General features: G+C 36.2%; 1 pseudogene; it reads right to left on the bottom strand.

Moving 5' to 3' along the window:
* Positions 1–319: 319 nt before the first annotated feature.
* LOC123827415 lies at positions 320–12,119 on the bottom strand (annotated as a pseudogene).
* Positions 12,120–13,698: the final 1,579 nt, after the last annotated feature.

Here is a 13,698-nt window from a genome sequence, read left to right as displayed (position 1 = left end):
TTCCACTTGGCTATTGAATGACCATCTTAATTCCCACTAACTTCTTTCCCAAAGCATGCTTCTCCCCTTCCCCTTCCCATTTCAGAAAATAATGTTATCTTATGCAGTTGCTAGATAAAAACTTAGGAAGCCATTCTTGAATCCTCACATTTCCCACTTTTCTCAAATTCAACCCAGCAGCAAATACCATCAATTATACCTTCAAAATAAAGTTTGAAATTCTCTTCTCTCCATCTCCATTTTTACCACTTTTGTCTAAAACACCATTTATCCCCCACATGGGTTCTTTTATATTTTTTAGGAGGCTTTTATTAATCTATTACCACAGTCCTGCTGATCTCTGGTCTTTGCCTCCACTCATTTCAAAAACCATGAAGTCAACGGGGAGACACACAACACACATCACAGCTTTCACTTTCACATCAGGATCTAAAGGGAACTGGATCTCAAAGCTATTGGCATCTATAAATTACAAAACCAGCCACTGCTGGGAAATCTTGCCAACCACATTTTCTTCAAGATATTTAATCTCAAAATCAATATCTTCACAACAGCTGGACATAAGATATAGGCCAATAATTTTTAGTGCATCCTCTCTCCTCTATATTTGAACTGTAAATTTTGGCAGGCATGGGTACCACTTCTGAGTTATATAACCTACTGGTACACCAGGAGGAGCATGGATTTCTATCTTCTGGAGAGATAGAGACTGCTCATTGAGAGCTGCAGGGACAATAACCACTGGCACACCTTAGTGGTCTGTCCGGAGTTATGACTTCTTTGCCCATATTATCAGGAGCCCTCACAGCAAAAGGCTTAGAAGCCCCACAGTAATTTCAGGTACAAAACATTACTATCCTCCACTGCAAAGTACATCCTCCATGCAAGGATGTTGTTAATTTCATATTTTTTACTATTTTCAAAAGTTGTTAAGACTTCCAGAAGCTCAATTTGCTGATGAATCTGTATCTGATCTATCTGATTTAAATATTCCAACCTTGGTGGACAATCCACTGGAGTGCTGGTGCTGGGATGCATGATATCCCAGCACCTTTATCTGACTGATTACACAATGGCTGGTGTTGAACAAAAAGTCCCACTGGATGAGCACCTGAAAAACAGGGTTGAAATAGCCAGCCTGGATCTCAGGATAGGCAGCCTTGGAGCAAAGGTAGCCAGCATGTCCTAGAGGTCCTTGGATATTGAAGAGGATATCAGCTGGTAAATATGTTCTTGGTTAAAAATCATTTATTTGCAAATTTTATTTGTTCATCATTTAAAGAGTTCCCTAGCAGTGGCTGCTCTATACCACTCTGGGAGTACCCAGAGTGGTATTCTGCTCCCCTGGTCCCTTGGTGGCCCTGTGTGGCTGGTTACACAACCTGCCCTAAAGTCACCAGGAAGGGACCTCTCAGCGACCTAGGTATTGAAACCTCAGATTGGTTTTATTTCCTGGATCCTACTTACACAAATGGGCTTCCCTAGCTGATTCCTGGGATGCTTGTGATCCAGGTGACTGCAGAAGTGCAAGAGAGCTGCAAGTGTGCCCACGTGGCTTTCCTATCTGATCCTACTGCTCTACTTAAGACCAGTCCCTCCCCACCAAAATATCCATTGATTAATTCAAAAAAAGATATTGACAACAACACAGTCATCCTAGGGGATTTTAACGCCCCACTGTCAACAGTGGATAGATCTTCCAAATAAGGAATTAACAAGGATACTGTGGCACTGAACAATGCTCTACATCAAATGAACTTAATTGATATATATACAGCAACTTTCACCTCAAAGAAGCAAAGTGTACATTCTTTTCAAATGCACATGGAACATTTTCAATGATAGACCACCTGACCACATGATAGGACACAAAACAAGCCTCAACAAATTCAAGAAAATTGAAACCATATCAAGCATGTGCATGGATCAAAATGCATTGAAACTAGAAACCAACCTCAAGAAAAAAAAACTCAACAACATTCAAATACATGGAGACTGAATAACATGTTATTAAATAATTAATAGGTCAACAATGAGATCAAGGAAGAAATCAAAAAGGATATGGAAACATGAAAATGAACACACAACAAACCTAAAGCTATGAGACACATCAAAGACAGTACTTAGAGGGAAGTTCATAGCAATACAGGCCTATCTAAAAAAGACATAAAAATCTCAAATAAACAACCTAACCCTACAACAACAGCAAAAAAGGCCCCAATTGAGTAGAAGGAAGGAAATAACCAAGATCAGGGCAGAAATAAATGACATGGAGACTAAAAGGAACAATTCAAAGGAATAATAATTCAGGAGCTGGCTCTTTGAAAAGATATACAAAATTGGCAAAACTTTAACCAGACTCATCAAGAAAAAAATAGAGAGGACCCATATAAATAAAATTAGAAATGAAAGAGGTGAAGTTACAACTGATATCACAGAAATACAAAGTATTGTAAGAAATTGCTATGAACAACTATGTGCCAAGAAATTGGACAACCTGGGCAAAATGGACAAATTACTAGAAACATACTATCTTCCAAAGATGAATCAAAAAAACCCAGAAAGCCTGAATAGACTGATAACAACTATTGAAATTGAATTGGTAATCAAAATTCTCCTGGCGCACAAAAGCCCTGGACTGTATAATTTCACAGGTGAATTTTACTAAACTTTAAAGGAAGAACTAGAGAGAATCCTCCTATTCTTCTCAAACTATTTCAAAAAACATTCAAGAACAGGGAAGACTCCCAAACACTTTTTACAAGACCAGTATCATCCTAATTCCAAAACAAAGTAAAGACACAACAAAGAAAGAAAACTACAGGCCAATATCTCCAATGATCATAGATGCTAAAATCCTCAACAAGATACTGGTAGCCCAGATTCAGAAATACATTAAAAGGATCACACACCATGATTCAAGTGAGATTTATCCCAGGGATGCAAAGATGGTACAATATCTGCAAATCAATAAACATAATACATCACATAAACAAAATGAGGGACAAAAATCACATGATCATATCAACAGGTGCTGAAAAAGAATTTGATAAAATCCAGCACCCATTTTTGATAAAAGCACTCAACAAAGTGGGAGTAGAGGGAGCATACCTCAACATAATAAAAGGCATATACAAGAAACCTACAGCCAACATTATAATCAACAGGCAAAAACTAAAACCTTTCCCACTAAGATCAGGAACAAGACAAGTGTATCTGCTTTCACCACTTCTATTCAGTATGGTTCTGGAAGTTCTAGCCACAGTGATCAGACAAGGAAAAGAAATAAAAGGGATCCAAATTGGAAAGGAGGAAGAAAAACCATCATTATTTGCAGATGACTGGACAGTGTACATAGAAAACCCTATAGTCTAACCCTATTATATGACCTAATAAGCAAATTTGGCCAAATAGCAGGATACAAAGTCTATATTCAGAAATTGATAGCATTTTTGTACACTAACAATGAAATAATATGTATTAAAATTATACTATGTGCTAGGGACTTTTCTATCAGCTGATGATACAGGAAATGACAAAAATCCAGTCATTAGAAAACTTCATTCTAGTGGGAATGGCAGATAATAAACAAAATATAAATATATAATTAAAATTTAAAAAATGTTATCAAAAAAAGAATCCTACCTTAAAAAATATATTTTTACATATATATATTATATATATTATATATATATATATGTAATGCCAGATGGTGATTAGTGCTAAGGAGAAAAATTAAGCAAATAAAGGCAGTGGGAAATGCCATATGAGGGTAAGCTATAATGTAAATAGAGTGGTTGAGTCCATTCCACAGCAGAGAGGAGGTTATAATTTATTTTAGAATAATTAGTTCCTACTATTGTGTACCTTACAATTCTTCTGAGTCACATTAAAACCTAGAGTAAAATCTAAAAATTCATACATTTGGTCTCCTACCTACCTTTCCAACCTCTCCTTCACCATAGACTCCAGAGGTTCCATTCATTTTCTCAACACTCTAAATGTTTCTACCTCAACATCTTTGCACTAACTGTTCCCTCTACCTGAAAAATTCTCTCTCAGCTCTGCTTTCAGCAGGCTCTTATGAGTTATCACCTCACATGAGATGCCTTTACTAGGCATTCCATCTCAAGTAGTGCAACCATCTGCCAAGATATGCTTACCTTATTTAGTTACCTTATAGAGCCTGTCACCATCATTTTGATTACAGATTTTCTTATTTTTTTATTATCTGTCTTTTACCACTAGAGTGCATGTTTCATGAGGACAGAGCCTCATGCTCTGTCTAGTCACTGCTTCATCCCCAACCTAGAGTTGTATCTGGCACAGGAAGGTATCTGTAAATACTTGGTCATTGATTGATTCAATGAGTGAATGTAAATTCAAATTCCAGTAGTTTTCATTCAGAAAAATGCATTGCACACACACTGTGTGCCAGACATTGGCACAATTCTTGACATTTGTCTGGACTGTAGAGTGCTACCTTATTCAGAATTAGAGAAATATGAAATTCTAGTGATAAAAGGACTTTAAAAATGACTTTTTAAAATTCAACCACTCCAGGAAACTGAAGCTAAAAGGTGTTGAATAAGATGTTCAAATCTTATAACTTAAAGAGCATAGTAAAAACTTCCCCCAATAGAAGACATCTCACTGTGAGTGCATTGCTTCTTTCATGATGAGAACGTTGTAATGAGAAAGTGAGCAGCAAAACCTCTCAGGCTCCAGAATCTTGTGAATTTGGTGAATGTTCACATAGGATATCAAATGATATCAATGTTCAATATAAACCACAGATTCTTATATATTTTATGTAAAATGAATAAATAATAACTTTCATTTGCAATTTTCTGCTCTGAAGCCCTAAATGAATACACTTAAAGTGTATTATGAGGATCATATTTTCAACTTTCACATTTTCAGGTAGACAGTGGATGTCCAAAGACAAAGCTTTAAAACACCAAACATTTTGTGTTTGGGACACCTTTGATTCAAACACTGACCAACATTATCTCCTTACTCTCCCAAGATCTCAGTAAATAAAGCTACAGGATTTAAAAAGTTATAAATATCAATCAAGAGAATGAGGTTAGGGGAGGAGCATCAGTAGTGAATAAATTTTAAGAATCCTCTAGAACATGAGTGCACGTAGGTGTAAAGAGGAGGAACGGGCCAAAAGAAACATGGCCTGGTACTTGGGGAAGGACACACAGATAAGAGAAAACCTCTTTCACTGCAGAATCCCAGGAGGCTTTCCCACTCAGAAATGTCAAGTGCTTAAGAAGCCAAAGGTAAGAAGTGAGGTTAAAAAATAGGAGATAAATTGAAAGTTTCTATAAAAAAGATTTCACAGAGCACAGGATATCAAACTTTACCAGCTAAATGAACTTCTCCTAGGCAAAAGTCCCACAATGTAACAGCCAGATGGCCAGTCTCATGGTGTCATTTCAGAGGACTGAGGCCATCTGGCTGCTATACTGTGGGACTCAGCACATGTTAGGATGTATCTGGGGCTGTTCAATTTCCTTAGGGAGGAACCTTTGGTTCAGTTGGAGATGATGAGATCAAAGCCTGGAATTTAACTGAAGAAAAATATCTCGAGGTTTTCTTTAACTAGAATGCAGGTTTGGATTGCTAGTGGCCATCTTTCTCATCATTTGGTAAAATGAAGCCAAGTAAAGCAAAGCAGAACCTAAACACAGGAGAAAGCAAAGTCCTAAAAACCTCATGGAGCATTTGGCTACAAAGGTGCCTTTATTCAGAGTTACCCATGGAGTTCAGGGAGTAAATCAAATGCATATCTTGCTTAATGAAAATGTTTAACATCACAGAAAATACATGGGGGGATTCCCAAAACAAGAATTTATTTATGAAAAACTGTGTATTTATTCTTATATGTTTAAAATTCACTCACCTTCAAAGTACTCTCAATTTGATGCAGTACACCTAATGAGATGTTTTTTCCACTGTTCAATACAGTTTTTGAACTTGTCGATTTTATGCCTTTTAGTGTTTCTGCTGTTTTTTTGTTTCATCTCTTCCACACTGACAAAAATTTTCCCTTTAAAAAGGACTTTTTTCTCCTTGGTCACTTCTCTTGTCCAAGGAGGACATACAGAGGGCCCAGACACATATGAAATGATGCTCAGCACCACTAGCCATCAGAGAGATGCAGATTAAAACCACAATGAGATACCATTTCACACCTGTGAGAATGACCATCATAAACAAATCAACAAACAAGTGTTGGAGAGAATGTGGAGAAAAGGGAACCGTAGCACACTGTTGGTGGGAATGCAGACTGGTACAACCACTCTGGGAAACAGTACAGAATTTCCTCAGCAAACTCAAAATGGATCTGCTTTTTGACCCAGCAATTCGACTGCTAGGATTATATCCTAAAAACTCTGAAACACCAATCCAAAAGAACCTATGTACCCCAATGTCCATAGCAGCACAATTTACAACAGCCAAGTGCTGGAAGCAACCTAAGTGCCCATCAGTAAATGAGTGCATAAAAAAATTATGGCACATTTACACAATGGAATACTATGCAGCAGAAAGAAAGGAGGACCTCCTACTCTTCACAACAGCATGGATGGAACTGGAGAGCATTATGCTAAGTGAAATAAGTCAGGCAGTTAAAAAACAAACACCACATGATTGCGCCTATAAGAGGAACGTAATCAACAAAACAAACAAGCAAGCAAAATATAACCAAAGACACTGAAATAAAGAACAGACTGACAGTAACAAAAGAGGAAGGGGAAGAGGAATAATGGAGGAAAATAGGGGAAGGACCATTAAGGAACATGTATAAAAGACACATGAACAAAACCAAAGGGGGTAGGTTCACGGGTGGGAAGCTGGGATAAGTGGGGTTGGAGGGATGATAGGGTAAAAATGGAGACAACTAACTGTACTTGAACAACAATAAAAAAAATGTTAATGACTTTTTTTATCTGGGGAAGTAAAACAATTTGCTAGGAGTGACATTGGGTAAATAGGGAGAGTGGGCCATGAGGATTCATGCTGTTTTGATCAAAAACTGCTGAACATTCAGTGCAGAGTGGGCAAGTGCTTCATACATCTCCCCTTATGAAATGAGCAAACACATTGAAAGAGTCTTAAAAAAAAATTCACATAAAGCCTCTCACAACAATACCAGCTAGTTCACTCATACAGATGGGTTCCTAGTGTGACAGGACATAGCTGAGCAGTAGCCATTCTTAGATAGAAGCTGGACAGCAGCCATTCTCAGACAGCAGCCATTCCCAAATAAGCAGTTATCTCAAGGTCATACACTAACCTCTGCTTTTTGCTTCCATATGCCCGCTTTCAGCAGCTGTACTCCTTCCCCTTCCTCCTTCTGCCTTTGTAACAAGAATATAAGCCAGCCCCAGCCTGAGCTCAGAGCCCAGAATTTGGAGATGATCTCCTCTGGGTCCCCATGCATGAATAAAACTCCAGCAAACTCCGACGCCGTCTGAGTCACTTTTCTGTAACACCAGAACACTCACCTAGTAGCAGGAGCCTGTACTACAAGGGGCCTGCCCTCCAGAGACAATTCTGGTTTTTTGGAGGTTACCCTCTCAAATTATAATATAAGATCATTTTTCAAAATCAAGTTTTATTTTTCTATATTCTTATATAAATGGGGTATGTTTTGGAGAATGAATATATTTAGAGATATGAGGTGAAGTGGTAAATAATCTTCTATATTTTTGGAGATTTTACTTACTTTTATAAGTTAAAGTATTTTTTAATAATAGCAACAAAACTTTTAAAGAAAAAAATATGTAAGACAAGACAAGAGCTGAGAGAGATTAAAAAAAAAACCTAGTGGATCTATACAGGCATTAAGGAATCAGGAAGCACATTTTGGAAGTAAGTCAGACTGCAGAGAAAGGAATGAGGGTAACCGATGACAATGCTGAAATCTGCCTTAACACTGTGATCCTGGAAAGCAGTACAGGTAAAGAAATTACCTTTTGTGTTCCAAAAAAATTACTCTATTTTTTGTGCTCCAGAAAATGTCTTATTGCAAAGAAATATCATTCCTCATATGACTTAGATAAGACGCATAGGTGCCTCCTCTTGTCCACCGATGATAAACTAGACACAAATCCTCCAAATTCCCATTCTTTGCTTCCTAATGATTAGCTGTTTCATCCCCACTAACAAGTTAGAATAAAATACTTGTTTACTCTATAGCGGTTACATTTCCTTCCTCCAGGCCACTTGCTTTTGATCTACATTCAGCCTGAGCCAGTATAGAACCTCTTTTTTTTTATTGTATTTTTTCCCATTAAAATTTACCCCCTTATTCCTCCCTCCCCTTACAATCACACACCGTCATCCATGTTCATGAGTCCTTTTACCATTTTGCTTGATCCCTCCACCCCTTAATTCCCCTGCTGAGAATATACTAACTAACCTCAGGATAACAGTCTCTGATCTACTACTGTCTTTTCACAGCCATTCTCACTCATCCCATTTCCCAACCTGGTTCTTTATAGCCTTGCTTCCTCTAAAAGTAAAGCCCTTTTCTCACTAGTCTTTGAGATGCTTGCAGAGCTTATGGCCCACGTATTCTCCCTATTGCAATAGTCTCCTTCCTCCCTCTTGCAATAAAATCTCTCCTTATCTAAGCCTGATTTTGTTTTTCTTTGATACTAATTAAAAGTTCAAGGAGTAAAGATTGACTCTAGAGAAATGCTAAGAGAAAAAGTCAGAAAAAAGAATTCTCAGCAGAACTGAAATCAGCAGGCAGATTGACGTGTGAGGAAGCTTGCAAAATTATTGAGATTTCAAACTGATGTCAGAAAAAAACATGCCAATTACCCACACAGAACAAAAGTTTCCTTGGATCCCTTGATACGAAGTAGGGCTAGAGATAATGGCTCATCCCAGGATGGGAAGAGGGAGGGCAGGGTTATGGTCAGAGGAAGCACAAAGCCGGGGCTGTGGGACACAGATGCAGTCTATAAATGAGTGGTGGCAGGGAGCACCTGGAGGGTGCAGCAGCCCCCACCCCTTTATCCACAGGGGTATGTTTCAGGTGGAGGCCAGAAACCACAGATAGTCCCGAACCCTATATATACTATGTTTGTTTCCTACACATACCCATGATAAAGTTTAATTTATGTATTTGGTACATTAAGAGATTAACAACAATAATTGATAAAAATAGAAAATTACAACAATAAACTGTAATAAAATTTATGTGAATGTGCTCATGTACTGGCTTTCTCTCTCTCTCACAACAGATCTGATAACCAAGAAGGCTACATAGTGACTGATAGGTGGGGAGCATGCACAGTGAGGATACTCTGGACAAGGGGTAATTTATGTCCAGGGTAGGACAGAGTGGGACAGCGTTAGATTCCATCCCACTACTCAGAATGGCATGAAATTTAAAAATTACAAATTGCTTGTTTCTGGAATTTTTTATTTAATATTTTCAGACCACAGTTGACCATGGTAACAGAAGCTTAGAAAGTGAAACTGTGGGGAAAGGATGACTGTTACACTGTGCTAACTATCAAAGCAACACCATCACAAAAGTCAAAATCCAAACTGTCAACTCACATTAATGAAAATAACTGTCGATCCCCTCCTTCCAGGCATATGTCACAGTGGCAACCTTAATGAGTGCTTCAGTGTGTGTGGAATCTGAAGTTGTGTGGGAGCCTTAGGGAAGAACACCTTTTAGGCTGCAATCCTTATCATCTTACTTTTCAATAAAAGTGCTGAAGCCTCAGGTGCTGAAAGACAAGCTTTTCCTACTGCTCAACGAACACTTTTAGGACAGCTCCGCAAGAGTCTTTCTGATCTTTTGTCCTAAGGCACTAATTTTAGAAAGGGGAACACAGAAGCCAGCTTTTAATGACAAGCACTTGCAACAACCAAAGTAAACACATTATTATCCCTGTCATTATCATACTTAGTGTTAAGAACAACTGCAGCAGAACCCTTGTTTTCAGATCTAGTGGGTTAGCCTAAAGCAGTAATTCTTAGCTAGTCTTGGCAGGATGTATAAGCAGGGTGAATGGTTGTCATAATGTAGCTAATAATTCCAAAAAAAATCCATTTCATGTACTTATGTCTTCTTGTATGCCCTTAAAGCTTATTATAAATGGTGGATATAAATAAAAATCTGTTCATTGCAAGTCATTTAAATTTTGAAAATTTGGAAATAACCAATTTGGGGTTGGTTTAAAAATTTGTAACATATTCATAAAAATATAGCATCTATATTCTGTAGATCTATATTTAGAATCTATCTATCTATAAGATAAATATAAACATAGAAGGATAGTTGCAATATGTTGTTGAAAGTAAAAAAGCAAGTTAAGGATGAGATGAGACACACACAGATATATTCCCCAAAAATCAACACAGAACCAGTAATTATGGCTCCTAGGAAGCAGATTGTGAAGTCGAGAGGGGTAAGAGTATTACTCACCAATTTTTTGTTTCATATATTTCTGTATTATTTTTGACAATAAATAAGTGGTGTTTTTATAATTTAAAATATCAGTTTTGATTTTTTAAAAATTAATGCTAGGAACAGATAAATATTCTCTGAAAAACTGGCCAGGTTGTGTCCAACATGACAATGCTTTTATAGCATGAATGAAGGGTCACATATAAAATATGCAACTGCATTATAATCCTTAAAACAGCTATACCCCCAAAATAGTGAGGACACTTCAGACTCAGGGAAAACCAGCATTACCAGAATTTAAAAATATCCTTTGAACTATGCCTCAGCCTGTGGAAATAAAAGCCAACTGGTACTCATGACTAGGAAAAAAACTTTAACAAAATTTTCTGCCACATTTAGAAATGCATTGCTTTTATTTTCTTTAATCTCATTTTGTTATTTATTACTCCTCTGCTCATGCACATGCTTCATTAATCCCTCAGAGTTCACTTACAGAACACAATTCCAAAGATAAATTTATTAAGCCTTTCAAGAAGCCAACAACAGAATTTTAAACCAAGCACAGGGCCCTTCTGAGAGAAAGGCCCTGTGCCAACATTTGAGTCACACACCCTCAAAGCAGGCCCTGGACTTCACCAAGAGAAACTCAAGAAGTCGCCCCACTACCATTTAGCAGGGTTTGTGGAAAATGTGTCTATAAAATATGTGCGGGAAACAGAGGCTGAGCCATTCTGCTCTATGAAGAGCAGTCTAAGCCTCTGCACACCACAACCGCAATGGAAGTTTATTGCGTACCAATTTCTTTTGTCATTCAGTAATGCTTTTCAGTTTGCTTTTCAATACACTATTTCATTGACAATGAGCATAAAAAAGTATATTCTTTTAAATAAGCTCTTAAGTTCTGTTTCTCAAGAAAATCGATGATACCCACGTAATTTGTAATGTGTTTTTGTCAGTGTTTACCATCTACATTTGGAGCCATGGTGATTTTGTGGACTGAAAAACCAGATGTCAGAATTTGCTGAAGAATTATCAGCATCCACTTCAAGTGAATAGCTAATTTAAGAAAAATTACTCAAAGACAATAATTTAACCTGTACAGAGGTACAACTCTATCAAGCATAACTTTTCATTAAGATCAAAAGATTATGCTTATAAATTAATTTTACTTATTTTCATAAACCTATGAAATGTGAAATAATAGCTGTTAGTGGGCTGGCCTCATTAACTGTAAAACTTTGTAAAAGCAAAATGATACCAGTTAGATAGTGGTGCTATCATATGCTATAAGTAGAAAATCAATTAATTCCAATAATGATATAATAATTTTATCCAAATCATGGTATCAAAGATGAAGTTTTTGTAAGTTCTTCCTGTCAAAAATGAAATCTTTTACCTTTTTAAAATTTTTTTCCCATTACCATTTATGTTGTTCATGTCCATGAGTCCTTTTCCTTTTTGCTTTAATCAACATTACTGAAATATAATTTAAATATGATAAAATTCACCCATTTTAATTGTACTGATAATACATGTTGACACGTGATACACTTAGGTAATCACCACTGGCACAATGAAGATATAGAATATTTTCATTATTCCAAACCACTTGCTAATAACCCTTAGTACTCAACTCTTTTGCCACAGGAAAACACTCACCTGCCGTCATTAGAAATTAGTTTTGTCTGTTCTAAAATTTAATGCAAATGGAATCATACAACATATGTATACTCCTTTGTATCTGAATTCTTTGACTCATTGTGGACTTTTGAGATTCCTTGATGTTGTTTTAGGTGTCAGTTTGTTGTTTTGTCGTTGAATACTCTTTAATCCTGTAATACACCATGACTTGTGTAGCCATTTATCTGTTCATATTTGGGGTTTGGGGTTTGGAATGATTATGATAGAAGCTCATATGATCATTGTTGTTCAGATCTCTGTGTGGACACATGTTTTCTCTTAAATACCTAGGAGTGGGGCTTCTGGGTTATATGTTAAATGTATGTTTCATTTTATAACAATCTGACAAAATGTTTTCCAAAATATTTTCATACTCCTACAAGCAATGAATGCAATTTCTTCTAGATGCTCTACATCTTTGCCAATACATAAAAACTTATCATTTTTTGAAATATATAGTTATAGCTCATTGTGATTTTAATATGTATTATCCTGATAATTAATTATGCCCAACACCTTTTTATATGCTTATTGGCCATTAATATACTTATTTTGTAAAGGGTAAATTCAAATATTTTGTTAAATTTTGTTGGGTTATTTATATATTCATTATAAACTAGCAACTGTTTGTTACAGCCCAAATATAAGTCTTTTTCATATGAATGTATTACAAATATTTTTTCCTACTCTGTGGAAATATAAAGTGGTTTATACTATATTCACAGAAGTGTGCAACAATCATTACTATATAAATTTAGAACATTTTCATTATCCCAAACAAAACTCTGTACCCATTATTCTTCTCCCCATTTTTCTTCTTCACCATAACCTGGCAACTACTTTCTGTCTCTATAGAGTTGCTTATTCTACACATTTCATATGAGTGGAATAGTGCAACATGTGGTCTTTTATGACTGATATCTTTTACTTAGCATAATATTTTCAAGTTTCATTCATGTGGCAGCATGTTTCAGTACTCCATTTCATTGTCAAATAATATTCATTGTATGGATATGTCATTATTTTATCCATTCATTAGTTAATAGATATTTTGGTTTCTTCCACTTCTTGGTATTATATAAGATGCTGTTATGAATAGACATGTATAAGTTTATGTGTAGAAATGTGTTTTACTTTACTTTGTGTATATACTGAGGAAAAGAATTGCTGGGCACTGTTTAACATTTTAAGGTTCTACCAAACTGTTTTCCAAACTAGTTGCACTATTTGACCATATTACCAGCAATAAATAGGTGTTTCAATTTCTCTACCTTTTACACACTTCCTATTGTTGTTGGTTGTTTTTGGTTGGTTTGTTTTTGTATTTTAGCCATCCTACTAGGTGTGGAGTGCTATCTTGTTGTGGTTTTTATCTGCATTTCCTCAATGACTAATGATATTGACTATGTTTTACATATAATTATTGGGCATTTGTAGACTTTTGGAGAAATGACTTCTCCAATCCTTTGTCCATTTCTAATTGGGTTATTTGTCTTTTTATATTTGAGTTGTTTACACATTATGAATACAAGTATCTTAATATATGTATGATTTCCTAATGAATTGAC

The sequence above is a fragment of the Phyllostomus hastatus genome, unplaced genomic scaffold, assembly GCF_019186645.2.
Source record: "Phyllostomus hastatus isolate PE091 unplaced genomic scaffold, TTU_PhHast_1.1 phas_contig_86, whole genome shotgun sequence".
NCBI lineage: Eukaryota > Metazoa > Chordata > Mammalia > Chiroptera > Phyllostomidae > Phyllostomus > Phyllostomus hastatus.
This window is presented reverse-complemented; position numbering and strand designations above follow the sequence as displayed.